Genomic DNA, 18,472 nt, shown 5'->3' with positions numbered 1-18,472 from the left:
TTCAAAACTTGCAGACAACAGGCCATTTAAACAAAGACTACACATTTTAAGTTGAAATTTAGGGGAGGATTATTTAACATTCTTACTAATAACTCTTTGGTTACAATATGGTACAAATTGTATGTTGAAGTTATGTGGGCTGGAAGAAACTTTTGATTGGAAATTGAGACAAAAATCTTTTCAGAATGGTAGCTGTTTGCTGATTGGCTATGAGATATTTGAAACGTAGTATTTCTTTTAGAGACTCCTTTGTTCCATTTTAGGTGGAAACAGATCACTTGAGAGGCTGTGCAGGTAGATAATCAGTGGTCAAAAACCAGGCGCTCTTATTCCTTGAAGCCTTCAGGGTAATTGTGGAGATCTGATTAGATAAGAGGATAATTCTATTTGAACACCTATTGATTTAGGGGTGAAATGTCATTGATTTTCATAGATTCTTCCACAGCCCCTCAGGATTGACTATGAAGTGTAAGCTGTGTCATCTGATTTGTCATGGCAGTGAGCACTCCCTTGCCTTTGATGATGCCTCACGTCACCTTTTGCATAAAGGTTAGTCTGTTGCTAATTATTGTCTTAGGTCACTGGGTCCCTTTTTTGTATTAGATGTGATAGGAGGCCTTTAGAAGGCTTGGACTGAGGGATGGCAGGAACTGAGTACAATTCAGAAGGATGACTCTGGTTGCTGTTTTGAGAATATATTGTAAGGAGGCAGAGGCTCATGATTTGACCAGTTAGTAGTCCCAGAGAGAGACAGTGGTTGGGCCAGGGATAATAGTGAAGGTGAGGAATGGTTGCTTTTGAAATGTATTTTGAAGGCAGTACCTACTGGAGTTGCTACTGGGGAGAGAGGGAAAGAGGCAGATTGTTGCTGACTCCTAGGTTTTTGGCTTGAGGTACATTCATGGTGTCTTTTATTGAAAACCAGGAACACTAGGACAAGAAGGAAATGGGCAGGGGTCTGGAAGCCCAGAGTTCCCTTTTAGACTTGAAGCTTGAGATTGTATCAGACTGTTTTTGCTTTGCTAGAATGAAATACCCGAGGCTGGGTAATGTATAAAGAAAAGAGGTTTAATTGGCTCATGGTTGTGCAGGCTGTACAGGAAGCATGTTGCTGGCATGTGCTTCTGATGAGGCCGCCGGCAGCTGCCAGTCATGGCGGAAGGTAGCAGGAATCTGGCATGTCACATAGTGAGAGCAAGAGCAAGGGGACGGGGGAGGTACCACACTTTTTTTTTTGGCTGTCCCTTGTGGAACAGGGCAAAGCCATAGGAAGTGTGCCCAGAGTCGGCTGCCACATAGTTTTCAACCACCAGATGTTGCAAGAACTCGCTCTCTCTTGTGGACAGCCCCAAGCCATTCATGAGGGATCCGCCCCCATAACCCAGTCACCTTCCACCAGGTCCCACCTCCACCACTGGGGATCACATTTCAACATGAGATTTGGAGGGGACACACATCAACCCATGTCAGATTCCTGTTAAACATGTAAACGGAGATGTCACATTGACAGTTGGGAATTCAAACCTGGAGCTTTGGGGAAAGATCAGTGCTAGAGATGAGCATGTGGGAATTGTTATTGGAGTGTATCTGAAACAAGAGTGAGTGAAGGAAGAAAAGGAATAAGGGGCTGCCCCTGCCCTCCACCTCCAACACTTGGAGGTTGATGAAAGAAGAATCTCTCAGAGGCATTTGCCAAAGAGAAGTCTGTGAGTTTAGGAGGAAAACCAAGATAGAGTAGGGCCTCTGAAGCCAAGTGAAGGGGGCCTTCTTCAAGATTGATTCCCGTATTGTGAAGAGGTTTTGGTTTGTCAAACTGGGACCATTTTGTCCAATTTTTGGTGAGAGAGAGAGTGAGTGAGTATAATTATCATTTAGAAACGTTGATAAGCTTCAGGAAACCTTGTTAAATAAATAATGGCAAATTCAGCCAGAAGTAAGAACAAATACAACAAATCTTTTAAACACCAGAACATGGGTTTTAGTTTACCCATAGGCAACCTCATTTCAGGGAAATACATACATGTGTTGATCATTTTTGAAATACTGACAAGGATTGGAGGAACGTACTCCTTGACGGTCCCTGAAATCCAAAACACATCATTACATCTCCTGGTCACTGTCTTTAGGCGGTTTTCAAACCTTCATTTACTAAGGCTTCTTATGTAGTAGGCCCTAATCCTCACCACAGCAAAATAGTAAACTGTAACCACCCTTCACATGTTGAAACAGTTGAGTTGCTGTTAACTACTGCTGTAATGACACATTTAGAAACCTTTCCAATCTCTGCCTCCTTATCTACTACTTATTCCTGGGGTCTAAGCTTGTGTGACTTGTTCAGAAAGGCCTTCCCTGACGCCTACTCCCATAATAGCAATCAGAGCATCCATGCTTTCCTATGTGGCCTGTAGTTTGTTTATGTAGTTATGTCTGTTTTTTTGGTCTGTTTTGTTTACTCTGTACTAGCTCATAGCAGAGCATTTGGCATAAGATGGGCACTCAGTACATTTGATGAATGAATGTTATCCAGTATTATAAAACAGACACCTTACATGTGCCTCAGTAGCTTTGGTTTGGTGTCTGAGCTCAGTGTCTTCTTTATTTTTATTTTTATATATTTTCGGAGATAGAGTCTTACTCGGCCACCCAGGCTGGAATGCAGTGGTGCTATCTCAGCTCACTGCAACCTCCCCCTCCAGGGCCCAAACAATCCTCCCACTTCAGCCTCCCAAGTAGCTGGGACTACAGGCACCCACTACCACACCTGGCTAATTTTTGTATTTTTTGGTAGAGACAGGGTTTCACCATGCAGCTCTCGAACTCCTGGGCTCAAGCGGTCCGCCTGCCTCCTCCCTCCAAAGTGCTGGGATTACAGGCGTGAGCCACCGCACCTTCCCTCCTCTTTAAGTCTGGTTTATTGAGGTATAATTTACATATAGCAAAATCTGCACTTTTTGGGTGTATAGTACAATGAATTTTGACAAACACATGTAGCTGTGCAACCACCAACCACAATCAACGAAATAGATTTTCATTATTTCAAAGTTTCCTTGTGCCCCTTTCAGTCTTTGCCCATTCTTAGACAAACACCAATCCTGTTCCCTTACATTTGCCTTTCCAGAATATTATATAAATGGAGTTATACAGTATGGAGACTTGTGTGTGACGTCTTTTGCTTAGCGTATGTGTTTGAGATACATCTGTGTGGTTTGTGTATCAATGGTTTACCTTTCTGTTGTGGAGTGGTATTTCATCAGATGAATGTACCACAATAAAAAAAATAATAATCTACCAGTGATGGACATTTGGGTTATTTCAAGTTTTTGGCAATTAGATTTTTCTTCCTAGTTTAATAACACAGACAAGATAATAAAATGGCATCAATAACCCACAGCTCCATACCCCCACCCACATCTGTTTTTATTTTCCTGTGTTGCTTTTTCTACATATTTTACATAGCAGAAATCATAAAACACAAATATTTTTCCTAGTTTTGTAAACTGCATGATTTATAAATAGTTGCATTTTATTGAATTACTGTACTGTGGTTTTCTAATTCCTTGTTGTCAACATTTTCATCATTTCTAAGTCTTCACAGATGTGGAAAATATACTGAAAATCTCAAATATTTCCTATAATAAATTTCTTGCAATAATTTTCTTGAGACTCTTAATTGAAAGTCATAAAAATTCAAGCAAATAGGGACAAAAACTGGATAGGTGTGATAAGGATGTGGAGTCCTTCTAAGAACTTAGTGTCTGGCAGGTTATCAGGAACCAAGTCAGTGAGGCAATCTAACCCTCTCTGTTTTTCATTTCTGCTCCTCTTGGTGCGTTGGTCCCATCCATGTCTCTGTAGAGATTTGCTTTCTCTGCTTCTGGGTGTGTGGAGAAGGTGGTTGATGCACAACTCCTGGATTTATGTTCTTTAGTTCCAGGGACACACTGTGCCGGACCATCTTTTTTTTTTTTTTTTTTTTTTCTTTTTTTGAGACAGTGTCTCCCTCTGTCACCCAAGCTGGAGTACAGTGGTGTGATCTCAGCTCACTGCAGCCTCCACCTCCTGGGTTCAAGCGATTCTCCTGCCTCAGCCTCCAAGTAGCTGGGATTACAGGTGTGTGCCACCATGTCTGGCTAATTTTTTTTTGTACTTTTAGTAAAGTTGGAGTTTTGCCATGTTGGCCAGGCTGGTCTCGAACTCATGACCTCAGGTGATCCAACCACCTTGACCTCCCAAAGTGCTGGCATTACAAGCATGAGCCACTGTGCCCGGCCATGGCCACCTGTTTCAAATCCAAATGCTGGGGGAGGGAAAATTGCATACTGTTAGAGTTAAGTGTCTGCACGAGGGCTAATTTACTAGTTCATTTAGTGGAACCCACCTCAGTGAGTAGGTGGGGCTGTGTTCAGAGAAAGGGGACTGTTGTGGACTAAGCCCACACCCAGGTTTTCCATTTTAAGTAAGATACCATGAAACGAGTCTTACAGCTGTTGAAATTGCTCTCCGAAAGCGCAATTACAATTAGGTCTTAAAAGAGGAGAGAGCCCAGGGAGTATTACACATCTATTTCCTTAAATTTGTATTTAGATAGAAAAATAGTTGTTAATAGTGATTAAATATCACTCATCATCACCTATGAGTAATGTTTAATAGCAAAGAAAATCTAATTTACAGTCAACATTTATTGAATGCTTACTTTATGTAAGCCTTGTATCTGAGATTTTTTTTTTTTTTTTTTTTTTTTTTTTTTTTTTTTTTTTTTGAGGCAGAGTCTCACTCAGTCACCCAGGCTGGAGTGCCATGGTGCGATCTCACCTCACTACAACTTCCACCTCCCGAGTTCAAGTGATTCTGCTGCCTCAGCCTCCCATGTAGCTGGGACTACAGACATGTGCCACAATGCCCAGCTGATTTTTGTATTTTTGGTAGAGACAGGGTTTCACCATGTTGGCCAGGCTGGTGAACTCCTGAGCTCAGGTGATCCACCCACCTTGGCCTCCCAAAATGCTGGGATTACAGGCGTGACTGCACTGGGCCTCGTATACACAGGCATGACTTCTGTGTATTGTCTGTAGGTCTCTGCAGGGATTGTTACCAGGATCACCCCCGCCCCCACCGTCAATACCAAAATCTGAGAATGCCTAAGTTCCTTATATAAAATATTGTAGTATTTGCATATAAAAACACATCCTTCCATAGATTGTAAATCATCTTTAGGTTACTTTTAATACCTAATGTAAGTGCTGTGTAAATACATTTATACTAGTTATGTTATAGTGTATTTTGTATTGTTATATATTTTTTTCTCCTGACTGTGTTCAGTCTGCAGTTGGCTGACTGTAAATACAAGCAAGTTTGAAAGATCACTCAGCACCACACTGCATTCTAACTGAGGTTTGTTTAACCCTGCAGAAGGACCTCGTTATTAAGTGGGCCTTGACTGGGAATGTTCCATGAAGAGGTAGTTGTGTCATTTTTTACCTGCAGATGGGACCAGCACTGGTGCTGAATGGCTTGGTGGCCCAGTAGGAACCTAAGCACCTTGACTTCACTCTGAAATGCCTGTGTAGTCATGCGACTCAGTATCGGGCTGTGTGTCTTGTGGTCACTTTTATTTTTAGGCCCCCACTGGGGTCACCCAGGTTGGCCAGGCTGCCTCACCAGGAGACTGTACCTGAGCTGTGTTTGCCCAGTGTCTGGTGGCCATGGGTCCAGATGTTTGTCCTAGTAATTTATTCTAAACAGCTACATAGAAAACATCTTTGTCAGCATACTTGCTGTGGTTACTATGATAATTTTACTCTTCTATGATATAATGTCTCTTTTATGATAGTTAAGTTAATAGAGTGAGAATTTCATTGACGATTTTAACAAAGAACTTGCAAACTTAGGAAATTTGTTCATATGTACACATGGCTGCTTTCTGTGTGACCGTCTAGCTTAGAAAAGCTTCCACCTGGCAGGTGTGTAGGGCGTGATGCATGCTGTCATGTAGACCGTTTGCATTGGAGGATTTAACATTTGAGGTCTCAGATACTCATGATGCAGCCTGAAGTTTCAGGATCCCGGAGGTGGTACGATATTTTTCTCCTATTCTGTAGATTGGGAAGGTTTGAGGTATCGAGAGGTGAAGCCATTAGCTCTGACTCTTCTAATTTGTGGTGTTACTTTAAAAAAAAAAAAGGTAAAATATACATAACATAAAATTTACGTTTTCAACCATTTTTGAGTGTACAGTTCAGTGGCATAAAGTACATTCACAAAGTTGTGTAACCTTCACCAGTATTTTCAGAACTTTTTCATCATCCCACACAGAAACTGTACCCATTTAACAATAGCTCCCCATGTTCCCCTCCCCGAGCCGCTGATAACCTCGAATTGACTTTCTGTCTCTATTCATTTGACTACTCCAGGTACTTTACGTAGGTGGAATCATCCAATATTTGTCCTTTTCTGTTTTTTTTTTATTTTTACTTATAATATTTTCAGGGTTCAGCCATGTTGCAGCATGTAACAGAATTTCATTCTTTTTTATGGCTGAATAATATTCCACTGTATGTATAGATCACATTTTGTTTATCCACTCATCTGTCAGGGGTGGCCACTGACACCTCTGGTGGTGTCCACTTTTTGGTTATTGTAAATACTGCTGCGTGAACATGGATGTACAAATTTCTTGGAGTCTGTATTTTCTGGTTTTGGGAGGTATAAGAGTGGAATGCTTGATCATATGGCAGTTCTATGTTTATCTCTTTGAGGAACCACACAATTCTTTTCCACAGCTGCTGCACCACTTGACATTTCCACCAGCAACGCGAGGCGGTTCCAGTTTCTCCATATCCTCACCAGCATTTTGATCATAGGTGTCCTAACGAGTGTGAAGTGGTATCTCATTGTGCTTTTGATTTGCATCTCGCTAAAGGTTAATGATGTTGAGCATCTTCTCATGAGATTCACCCCAATGCCTGGTGGCATCCCCTCCCCTTCCTTTTCTTCACATTTTAGAAAGGGGTAAACTTACTTTCATTTTCTTCCCCAGTCCTTATCCTCTTCTGATTTGAGACTGAGGTGGTACTAGCCAGAATCAAGTAGGAAAAGCAACACCTTTGATCCTTTTAGCCACATGGAAACAAAGTCCTAACTGGTGTTCAGCTGTTTGGCGTTTATACAGATGTGAAGGGCTAGTTTTTTCCCAAACTAGTAGTAGCAGCTGCATTGTGGTTTAAATGGGTTTCAGATTGGAGGCCAGCCTGGGAGCTTCTTAACAGAATGCCATTAAAAGAGAAATGCTGTTAGTAGCATTTATCTAGGAAAATGAGCTTTAAGTTAAATAAATCTCCAAGCAAACTTTGGAAGATTATATGCTTGTGGGTTGGGGACTGCCTTTACCAGCAGGATTGTTAAGGTCATATAATGAGGTGAGGTTGCTGAAGGAGGGAATGTATGTGTGAGGGTTGCACAATGGGGAAGAACATGGATGTTGGAATGGTTAGGTTTGCCTCCTAGTCTTATTTACATATAGTGTGCTGTGGGCCCTAGCTTCCACCTCAGAAATGCTAGTCATTGATACATGCATGTGTAGATCTGTGTCCAAGCTGGTTGACAGACAGGAGTGATGAGGGACATGTCAGAGTTCTCCCTGGAAAGACCCTGTGGGATTTTGGTGCTCCATTGCTATGATTTGAATGTGACTCCCAAATTTTATATGTTTGGAGGTGGAGTCTTCGGGAGGTAATTAGATTTAGATAAGTTCATCAGTTGTGGACCCCATGATGGGACTGGTGGCTTCGTAAGAAGTGAGACCTGAGTTGGCAGGCTCCTACTCTCTCACTGTGTGATGCCCTTCGCCATGTTATGACACAGCAAGATGGTCCTTACGAGACACCGGTTTTGTGTTCTTGGACTCTCAGCCTTCAGAACCCTGAGCTAAATGAACTTTGATGGCTTATAAGTTACCCAGTCTGTGGTGTAGCAACAGAAAACATACTAACATATACATCAAAGTGAGGTATCTTACCCTAGATTTGCCTTTATGTAGGAAGGCCATTGATATAGATACTGGGCTTTTTGGCTTGTTTCAGATAACCCCAGAGCATCTCTAGGCCACCTCTAATGACAGTGTGGCTAGCATGACTCTTGAAGACTCTTCCCCCGCTGCTGCACTACGTATGGTCATCTGAGACGTTGCAAAATATTTAAAAAATTCTGTTCAGAGACGTTGATTTGCAGTGATGCTTAGTACAATCTTTTATTTTCCTTGGGGCTCTGATTCCTAATCTTTGTATTTTACTATATATCTTTTTTCCTCTTGGATCCTCTCTGGCATACCAGGAGTAAAGAGAAATAATAGTCGTTCAGCCTAAATTAACGTCTCATCCCAACTAGGTGAAAGTTGGGGAAAGTTGTGCATGTGTATATATTGCATGAACTGAGGAAAGTACAGGATAATTTAGTTCTTAGTAGTTTTTCTTCTGGAAACTACTACTGGGAGTTTAATCTCCTTTTGATTCTCTAATATGGATTAGTCTTGTTATATAATCTTCATTTCCATGCCAGTACTTTTCAAGGGCATCTTATGTTCATGTGGTTTCTCCTTACTTTTTATTCCTTTGTGTTTTTTTGGTGCTGAATCACAGGTGGTTGTTTCAGAAATTAGAAGAACTACTCTTTCTGTTTACAAAGTAATGATCTGAAATGCTTTTACTTAGTGTCTAGATTTTCTTTAACATTGAATGATAGTGGGTTATAAAAAGAAGTTGAACATACTTTGTCTGGTTTTGGGCCTAGTTTCTCTTTGTAGGAAAACTTAATCTGCTTTCCAACAACCCACTAGAGAACCGAATGTACTGGTTTCTTATCTTAATTGGCATCAGTGATTGTAGCCAAAAGTGCTTCCTTGGTATGACATCAGTACAGAGTACACTGGCCTCTTCTACTGGGAAGCAGGACCAGATAATTATGTTTTAGCAGACGTAATATGACAGTCATAATTAGGAATCTCTTTAAATCCTCTGTGGTATAGTCAGTAGGGATATTGAAAACAATAGGGATTCAAGTTTGGATAATACGAGTGAAATATTTATTCTTGTTTTCACCAGTAGCTTTGGGACACAAAGTATTTAATATAGTATATTGGTGTAGGACATCTTTAAATGTTTCAGTTATTTTGTTTTGTACGTGTGTGTCTAGTTTCTATAGGCATTCCTTTTAATACATAGATGTTCTGAAGGTAGGATTAGTCTGCAGTATTCATGCCATTTCACCTAAGGTGGCTAAATGCACAGGTTTTAAAAAGGATAAAAATTAGAGTTTTATCCTAAATGCATTTGTATTTTGCTTTCTTTCATACATTTATGAGGCAAGATGATGGTAAACTAAAGGAGAAGTGGGAGATAATTCTGATCCTGATTCTGCCTCTAAATAATTGTATCATCTTAAAAGTCATCCAGGCCAGCACCCTGCACAATTCTAGGGCCACCACGGCCATCATCTTTAATGTAAATGGACCAGTAAAGTTTCTATCCATAGAATGTGGTGTGAATGGTGACTCGTGGAGTTATGCAGTAGACACTACTAGAAATCGTAACTTCTTTTCTCTAGATCTCAGTTTTCTCACATACAGAACTAGTAGATTGGGTTAAATGAACTCAGCCACTCTAAACACTGGACGTTGAATTATCCATGTTAGTCAGTCTCTTTTCCAAGAGTGGACCCTGTTTATCGGAAAATAGTAAAATTGTCTTTGTTGTAAGAGTTGTATTTAATTTCAAGAGAATCTATTGTAGGGTTTGTTTTCATGTGTAGACTGCCTGCTTGCAAGACTTCTTGGCATGCATTTCAGGTGTCTGATTCAGACAATCTGTTGTTGGAATTTGAAAGACATTTATTTAGGGACTACACTGACTATTTTGTAAAGTAACAGCTTTGATGACACTAGTTGTTCACATTGCTGAGAGCAGATATGCTGGCCCAAGATTCTGAATAAAAGATTTCCAGATCTTTTAATTGCAATGTCTGTGAAAGAAACGTTCATTTGAAAACTTCAATGCATGAAGCATGTATTTGATTCCATTGGAGCATAAATATATTTTAATGTTTTGATATTCAAATAAAATTCCAAAAGTAATTACAAATATTTAAATAATTATATAAATGTATAAAGCAAACTTACAATGCAGCCCTCTGCCTCCCCTTCCTCATCACTGACCTGAGATGGTGAACCACTGCTAATGAGATGGTATGTGTCTTTCAGGAACTTTTCCTTACACAGATTATTTGATGTATTATTAACTTGAGAATTTTTAAGCAGTCTGAACTTCTGAGTTTAAAAGATATAACACTCCTAAGAACTTATTGGTATAGGTAATTAGTCAAGGGAATGAGAAGTACAATTGTAGCCAGATTAATGTAGGTTATTCCTTAAATCTAAATTCCAATTATGTTATAGATGCATACTTAACATCTTACCTTTAAAACTTTTTTTTTCTTTTTCATTATCCAAAACACTGGAATATTCCAGTTTCTTTAATCCAGAAGCAGTCACCCAGCCACAGTGAATGCTGATTTAATCTGACAGGCAAAAGTCCCTTCTGTTTTCAGAGATGGTCTGAAAATTGCTTAAAGAACTTGTCATGTTTTTATTTGTTTACAGTTTTACTGTAAGTGATGTGTATAGTATAACCAAGAAACATCTGCGTACAAGTTTTCTGCCTATAAAGCCTCAGAAAAGTCTGTGATGTTTCATTGGCAGAGAGTCCAGGGAAAATTCTTTAGTTTGGAAGAATAAAAAAGTCACTACACTCAACCCTATTACTGCTGCAAGGCTGAGCTGGTCTTTGAATAATCGTAGTCCCCAGAGAGGATTCATTGTATGGTCTGGTGTTTGGATTTCCTGTAGTCTGGTTGCAGTTTCTGCATTGCTCCATGAAAAAGACAGTCTCTGAGGTGCAACCAAAGGCATTAAAAAATTTTGTTTGGACAGATAACTCGAATGAGACATCTCTTGCTTAAGTTTATAGCAGTTGGTTTTGATATTCTGAGGAATATAGGTAAGTTAGCTTGGTATGGTTGATTTGGGGCATTTAAATTAAAACCACTCAAGTTTCAAAAGTGATTTTTTTTTAAAGCTGCTCTTTAAATCTTACATGCTTTCCACCTGCTTATATTTTGTTTGTGGTATTTATCATACTTTATTGGATTACCCCTACTTCAGGCTAAATTCTAGAATGTTTGAAAATGCAAAGATTATTATGCAGAAAAGTGAGTATCCCCTTATGTACTTTTTGGAAAGGATAATAGTCAAATGCAGGGCTCTGCTTTGGGTTAAAGTATCAAGTACAAAAACTCTCATTAAGCAACTTGTAAAAATGTTGTATATTATTACAAATGACTGTGGTTATTTTATGGTTACACCAACAATTGTATGGAGTGCGGCAGGAAATTATTATGTATTATATACTTTATATGTCATCTGAAGTGTCTAGAGCCTTGCTTATTTGTCACTTTTGCATTGTAATTCTGATTGTAGTGCTTACCCCGCAGCCCCCCCCGTGTGTGTGTGTGTGTGTGTGTGTGTGTAAGCAAAGTGTGGCAGTGGGTCAGACTGAGAGAGAGAAGAAAACTGAAACTACTTGAGTGCTTATGATTTAAAATGATCTGAGCATTTTAAACTTGGCAATTTGGCTTTCATGTCGTCTTCACAGCAAGAGATGAGGATTGAGGGAAACACAACTTTGTTATTTCTGCTGCTTTTATGATATGTTTAAAGAATATAGGATGCCCTGAAAATGTTAAACCATTTTCCTTATTAAGATTACTGACTAAGGGCCGGGCGTGGTGGCTCACGCCTGTAATCCCAGCACTTTGGGAGGCCGAGGCGGGTGGATCACGAGGTCAGGAGATCGAGACCATCCTGGCTAACACGGTGAAACCCCGTCTCTACTAAAAATACAAAAAAGTAGCTGTGCGTGGTGGTGGGTGCCTGTAGTCCCAGCTACTTGGGAGGCTGAGACAGGAGAATGGCGTGAACCCAGGAGGCGGAGCTTGTAGTGAGCCGAGATCGCGCCACTGCACTCCAGCCTGGGCGACAGAGCGAGACTCCGTCTCAAAAAAAAAAAAAAAAAAAAAAAAATACTGACTAAGCCTTCAGAAATGCAGCTTTAAGAGTTTGTGAATGTGTGGGGTCTTCCACATGCTGGTTTGGAGGTTTTAGGAAGTAGTTGAGCCAAAAAAAAAAAAAAAGGAATAAAAGCATTTTTTGGAATGAACTTGAGGAATCAGAATTCTTGAACCTCAGCAGGTCAGTGAATTGATTCTGTCTTGAATCTTTATACTTCCCGCAGGCTTTGCTGGGAGCTTCTCGTTCGGGGTGCTGTCTTTGCCATCACCAGCTCGGGGCTTGCTCCTCCACCCCCATGCAAAGGCTTTCTAATTGCATAGTGTGAATTATCTAAGACAAACTGACTATACTGTGCTATTGACGGAGTAAGTCAGTTTTCCACTCCAATGCCCATTTAAATTGTAACCATATTAAAAAAACAAAAACAAAAATCCCCTGAAAACTCTACTCCAGAAGTGTAAACAAAATACCATTAATTGTTTAATCTTTATTTATTGGTGTAAGCATGATTTTTTGGATGATTCTTTGACTTTTCTGATGTGTTGATAACAGTTTTAGAGGACTTTGGAATGTCATCTGCCCACCAGGACTCTCTTCTCTGCTGGTGGTCTTGTAATGGTTTTTTGTTTTTGTTTTTTATTTTGGAGGTAGGGGACTTCTATCTTCTTATAAGACACTTGGTAATTTTTGACTGTTTGTATAAAAATATTCTAATTGCTGCACAAAGGCTCTTAAAGATATTTTAAATACAAACCTCATGTGGCTTTGAGGGTGGGTAGGGAAAGGGGGTGATATATTTTTGTTGAGGTCATTTTAATTTTTTTTTTTACCATGGCATAAACAGAGTTTCTCTCATAGCTTTCTTTGTTGTATATGATTTTCTTTTAAAAAGTCTTAAATGTGTGTATTTTAGAAAGAAGCAAATTACTTTTCCTTGGATAATTAAACTAGTATCTGTCTCTATGCTTAATAAATTATTCATTTTAACCTAGATCTCTTATTCATGCTTTGAACCTCTCTTTTATTTGTTTTGGATTGAGTAAAAGACCTTTGAGACCCTGGAACATCCAGAATTAATATCCTAAGCACACATATTAGTTTATTTGAAGAAAGAGAAGAGAGAACATTATAAAAGTCTCCTACTTTATACTCAAAGCGTAAATCCTTTGTGTATCTCTCTAGAATGTGATAGATTATTTATTCAGCTCTCTGATACTATCTGCTGTGGCTTCCTTCTTTAAATATTAATGTAAGTGAAGTAGTCTTTTAAAATAATGTTTAATTCAACAGACCTGTATTGGGCACATATTGTGTGCCAGCCTCTCTGCTGCTCAGGGCAGAGGACACAGCAGTGGCCTTTTAAGCGTGTCTGGCTTGTCCTCTCCTTTGCCTCGTGCTGCCACTGCCAGGAGTTCCCATCTGCCCTAGTAGTTTCCAGCGTCCAGTCTCTCCTCACTAGGACATCTTCCACCTTCAGCCAGTTCGAAGCATCAGTCTCCATCATAATTCCTTTGGCAGACTCACATTGCTCTCAGAGTAGAAGCCAAGCTCTTGAGTTGACCAAACTGTTGGCTCTTTATCTTCATGTTCCCCAACCCCCAAACTTGGAGCATCTTACTGCGCTTCAGTCTCTTTCACACCTTTTTTTTTTTTTTTTTTTTTTTTTTTTAAAGAGACAAGGGTCTTGCTCTGTCACCCAGGCTGGAGTGCAGTAGCATGATCATGGCTCACTGTAACCTCGAACTCCTGGGCTCAGGCAATCCTGCTGCCCTCAGCCTTCAGAGTAGCTGGGACCATAGGTGTGCACCACCATGCCTGGCGGATTTTTTTTTTTTTTTTTTTTTAGAGATGGGGTCTTTCTGTGTTGCCCAGGCTAGCCTTGAACTCCAGGCCTCAAGCAATCCGCCTGCCTTGGACTCCTTATGTTTTGGTATTACAGCAATGAGCCACTGTACCCAGCCCCTTTTACCTCCTTTCACTCTTTTTTTTTTTTTTTTAAACTGCTAATGGAAGCTTTAATCACCACATGGAAAAACAATACATTCATATATCAAAATTGGCTCCAAATTCCTTATCATCATCATCAACAGTCTAGAAATGAAATGACACATAATATAAAACTTTCCTGTTTATAACTAAAAGATTTATGAAACTGTTTTTTATAAATGCCTTTTTTTTTTTTTTTTTTTTTTTTTACCCTGAGGGTGATATCACCAAAGTGAAAAAAGAAAAGTCAGTCATTATCAGCTGGAATGTATTCAGCATAGAGTTTTAAAAACCATTTGTCATTATTCTGGAGTGATTTCCATTCATTCTCCCCACCCACACTATGTGATGATAACAGGAAAAGATGGCAAATGATTGTGCTGGTCTTATTATATACTGGTCATATAATTGTCAAATATACTGATCATGTGATTCTCAATTCAGTCTACCTACTAAAAGAAGAAAATAAAATTTTAACATCCATTAACTCTACACTATCATACTTTAAAATATGATTAAAATAAAGATCATATTTTAAAATTTACTGGTCATACAATTCTCAGATATACTGATTATATGATTCTCAATTCAATCTACCTACCAAAACAAGAAAATAAAATTTTAACATCCATTAACTCTGCGCTATCATATTTTAAAATATGTATCAAAATCAGTTCTCTGTTATAAAAGAGGGGTTGGCTGTACATTCTCAGACCACACAACAACAACAAACCCCCAGAAAACCAGGACAAATACTTTCTTACGAAGGCTCCTGCCGTGCATTCTACAAATTTCATATAAACCAACTAGGTAAGATCAGAGTTCGCGTAGATTGCCTCACGAATACTTAACTCTGGGCTCTTAGTCACCTTCAGATAAGATCTGCAAATGTCTAAAAGAAAAATAACTCCCAAATGGTGCAACAGTTATTCTAGTCAAGTGCTGAGAGAGGTTTGCATATTAAACTTGAAAAAAGATAGCCATGTTGAGTAGTAGGAGGAGATCTCATGGAGGAAGGAGACTTGTATGTAGCCTTTGGGATGAGTGGGAATGAAACATTTTCTCATTCTCATCAAGGATGATGATTACTTGTGTACTGGGTGTACTCATGTGTGATGCTCTGCAGACATTTAATTACCCATGAGTTGCCAAGTTTCTGTTCTTTTTAAAATTGCATGGATACTGATAAGACTTGTTTTTGCTAATACCGTATGCTTTCAGTTTTATGATCTTTGACAGCTGTAGCAAACTTGAACTTGGTGACAAAAATTCTCTAAATCGGCACCCAGTGTCAACCAGTCTTAAAATGCCTCTAAAGTCACAATTAAGCTTTTTTTTTTTTTAAACAAAGGTAAACTAATGCTAGCATAAAGGTCTGTTAATTTGTAGTGTGTAATAATTTTATAGTATATAAAGTATATAATTTCATATAGTAAATGATATCTTAAATGATAATTAGTGGAGAGGATTTGTGAAAAGTAAGAACCAATTTTTGGTGCTATTTCTGTTTGTCGTTAGGTAATTTAGAAGCCCTGTGGTACCTGATTTTGTGAGTGGTTATTTTTATGAAGAGATGTAGTAATGGACTTTACGAGAAAATTGAGAGTATACTGTCCTTGAATTGAGTTGACCTGTCTCTGAAAGAGCCAAGAAATAAAAATAAAACCAAAAGAATTGTGTGTGTATATATGTATGTGTGTGTGTGTCTGTATTTTAATGATTGTGAAGTATAGATGACAGCTAGTCTTTTTTTTTTTTTTTTTTTTTGAGACAGAGTCTTGCTCTGTTGCCTAGGCTGGAGTGCAGTGGCATAATCTCAGCTCCCTGCAACTTGTGCCTCTGGGTTCAAGTGATTCTTCTGCCTCAGCCTCCCTAGTAGCTGGGATTACAGGTGCACACCACCACGCCTGGCTGATTTTTGTATATTTTGTAGAGAAAGGGTTTTGCAAGGCTGGTCTTGAACTCCTGACCTCAGGTGATCTGCCTGCCTCGGCCTCCCAAAGTGCTGGGATTACAGGCGTGAGCCACCCTGCCCAGCCAAGGACAGCTAATTTTGATTCATCATGGCAGGGTTCCCCAATTCCTGGGCCGTGGCCTGTTAGGAACTGGGGTGCACAGCAGGAGGTAGGCTGCAGGCGAGAGGGCAAAGCTTCATCTATGTTCACAGCCACTCCCCATCGCTTGCATTACCGCCTGAGCTCCACCTCCTGTGACATTGGCGGCAACATCAGATTCTCCCGGGAGCGCGAACCCTATTGTGAACTGTGCACGTGAGGTATCTAGGTTGTGAGCTACTTATGAGAATCTAATGCCTAATGATCTGTCACTGTCTCCCATCACTCCCAGATGGGACTGTCTACTTACAGGAAAACAAACTGAGGGCTCCCACTGATTCTACATTATGATGAGTTGTATAATTATTTGATTATATATTACAATGCAATAATAATAGAAATAAAGTGTACAGTAGACGTAATATGCTTGAATCATCCCCCTCCTCCCGGTCCGCAGAAAAATTGTCTCCCATGAAACCAGTCCCTGGTGCCAAAAAGGTTGGGGACTGCTGGATTAGGGCATAGACTAGTTCAGGGGTCAGCAAGCTTCAGTCGACGGTCAAATCTGGCCCACTGCCTGTTTTTTGTAAATCATTTTACTGGGATGCAGTTGCGCTTGTTCATTTCCATATCGTCTGTGGCGTCTTTGATTCTACAACAGCAGACTTGAATAAATGCAGCACAGACCGCACGTCCCGTAAAGCCTAAGGTGTTTTATATTGGCCTTTTTCAGAAATGGCTTGCCAGCCCTTGGACTAGATTAACGTGTGAAGACGTCTTAAAAGAAGCAGACCTGGGGAAGATTTAAAGATGAAACAGGAACAGGGAAATTGTTCAGTGTATAGGGGATGCATTATTGTAAACTATTGTTTAATGGGTTTTCTTTCATAAAACTGCAGGTACATAGAAATTATTGGGTTTTTTTGCAGTTTTCTTTCATAAAAATGCAAGTGCATGGAAATTACCATTTTTCCCGGCTGTTATAGAACCTGTTAGCTTGGATTTCTGCACAGTATCAGTGAGTAAGAGGATAGGTCAGATGTGACCAGCTACCCAGATTCTCTGTATCCCCAAGGATTTGTAGATCATATGGTTTTTTCATATTAAGCAAGCACAGGCCTGTAACATCTTTGTTTTGACAAAACAAAAGATGACTAAAATGACATAGTTCTTAACTATTGTTCTCTTCTTTCAAAGTAGTTATAGTATTTAAGAATGTATCTATCATCACTCTTCTTCCCCCCGCAAAAAAAAACCCTTTAAAACATTCAGGTTCAAATATAATAATTTATTTTTTGCTCACTGAGATCTGGGTGGCTATTTACGATTTGTGGGCACTAATCCTCCAAGGAGGGATTCAGGGATCCAGGCTTGTTCCATCTTGTGGTTCCGTCATCTTTAACACGTTTCCACACTTGGCTTGCTTTGTTCATCTGTGTGGTCAGATAAGAACATGAGGGATTATGTGTGAGTTCTATGGTCCAGGCCCAGAGGTGGTACATATGATGTCCACTCACTTTCTGCTGGCTGGAACACACAGCATTACCTAAAAAACGCATAGAAACATATTATCTATGTGCTAGAAAGAAGAGGAGATGAGTTGGATAACCAGCCAGCCGCGGTTGCTAGTCTTTCCCTTTGCCTCGGTCTCCAGGATGGCTGGGTAGAGTACTGTTAATCCTGTTGTCTTAGTGCCTCCAGTGACTATCTCCCTCACTGCACCCTCGTCCTGGCTCTGGTGGGCAGCTCATTCCCAAGAGAAAAAAAGAGGTTGGGCCATTCTGAGTTTGTGCAGCTAATTCTCACTAAATTTACAAAAATCCACTAAGTCACTTCACTTCTCCTGGATGGAGTGAGTCAAAAGCCAGGAGTGTTATACAAATTAAGCTCCCTCCACATGGAAGGAATAAGCTGAAGTGGTATGGAAGCAACATTCTCTGCATTTCCAGTTATTTTCTAGATGCAAAATATCAGCTGTCTTGAGAGGAGCATTCAGAAGCATAAATTAAGAGTCCAAATGTAGGGGAAGTCTGTATCTGCTTTAAGAAATGGTACCGGCCGGGCGTGGTGGCTCACGCCTGTAATCCCAGCACTTTAGAAGGCCGAGGTGTGTGGATCACAAAGTCAGGAGTTCAAGACCAGCCTGGCCAAGATGGTGAACCCTTGCCTCTACTAAAAACACAAAAAATTAGCTGGGCATGGTGGGGGGCACCTGTAATCCCAGCTACTCAGGAGGCTGAGGCAGAGAATTGCTTGAACACGGAAGGCGGAGGTTGCAGTGAGCCGAGATTGTGCCATTGCACTCCAGCCTGGGCAA

At 40.0% G+C, this 18,472-nt stretch overlaps 1 protein-coding gene across 3 annotated transcripts in view; it reads left to right on the top strand.

Annotated features, from left to right (window-relative positions):
• The window catches only part of MTUS1 (microtubule associated scaffold protein 1), a 160,684-nt gene that overhangs the window by 20,466 nt on the left and 121,746 nt on the right, over nucleotides 1–18,472 (top strand). The window contains exon 1 of one of the 3 annotated variants that reach the window (XM_063668550.1): nucleotides 10,948–11,045. The exons of the other annotated variants lie outside the window; for them this stretch is intronic. The gene's annotated coding sequence lies outside the window, so the exon portion shown is untranslated. Of the gene's footprint in view, nucleotides 1–10,947; nucleotides 11,046–18,472 lie in introns of those variants that run through there. 3 annotated transcript variants of the gene reach the window in all.

This window comes from Pongo pygmaeus, chromosome 7, assembly GCF_028885625.2.
Source record: "Pongo pygmaeus isolate AG05252 chromosome 7, NHGRI_mPonPyg2-v2.0_pri, whole genome shotgun sequence".
Classification (NCBI taxonomy): domain Eukaryota; kingdom Metazoa; phylum Chordata; class Mammalia; order Primates; family Hominidae; genus Pongo; species Pongo pygmaeus.
Note: the sequence above shows the minus strand (reverse complement) of the source record. Positions and strands in the feature narration are given on the sequence as shown.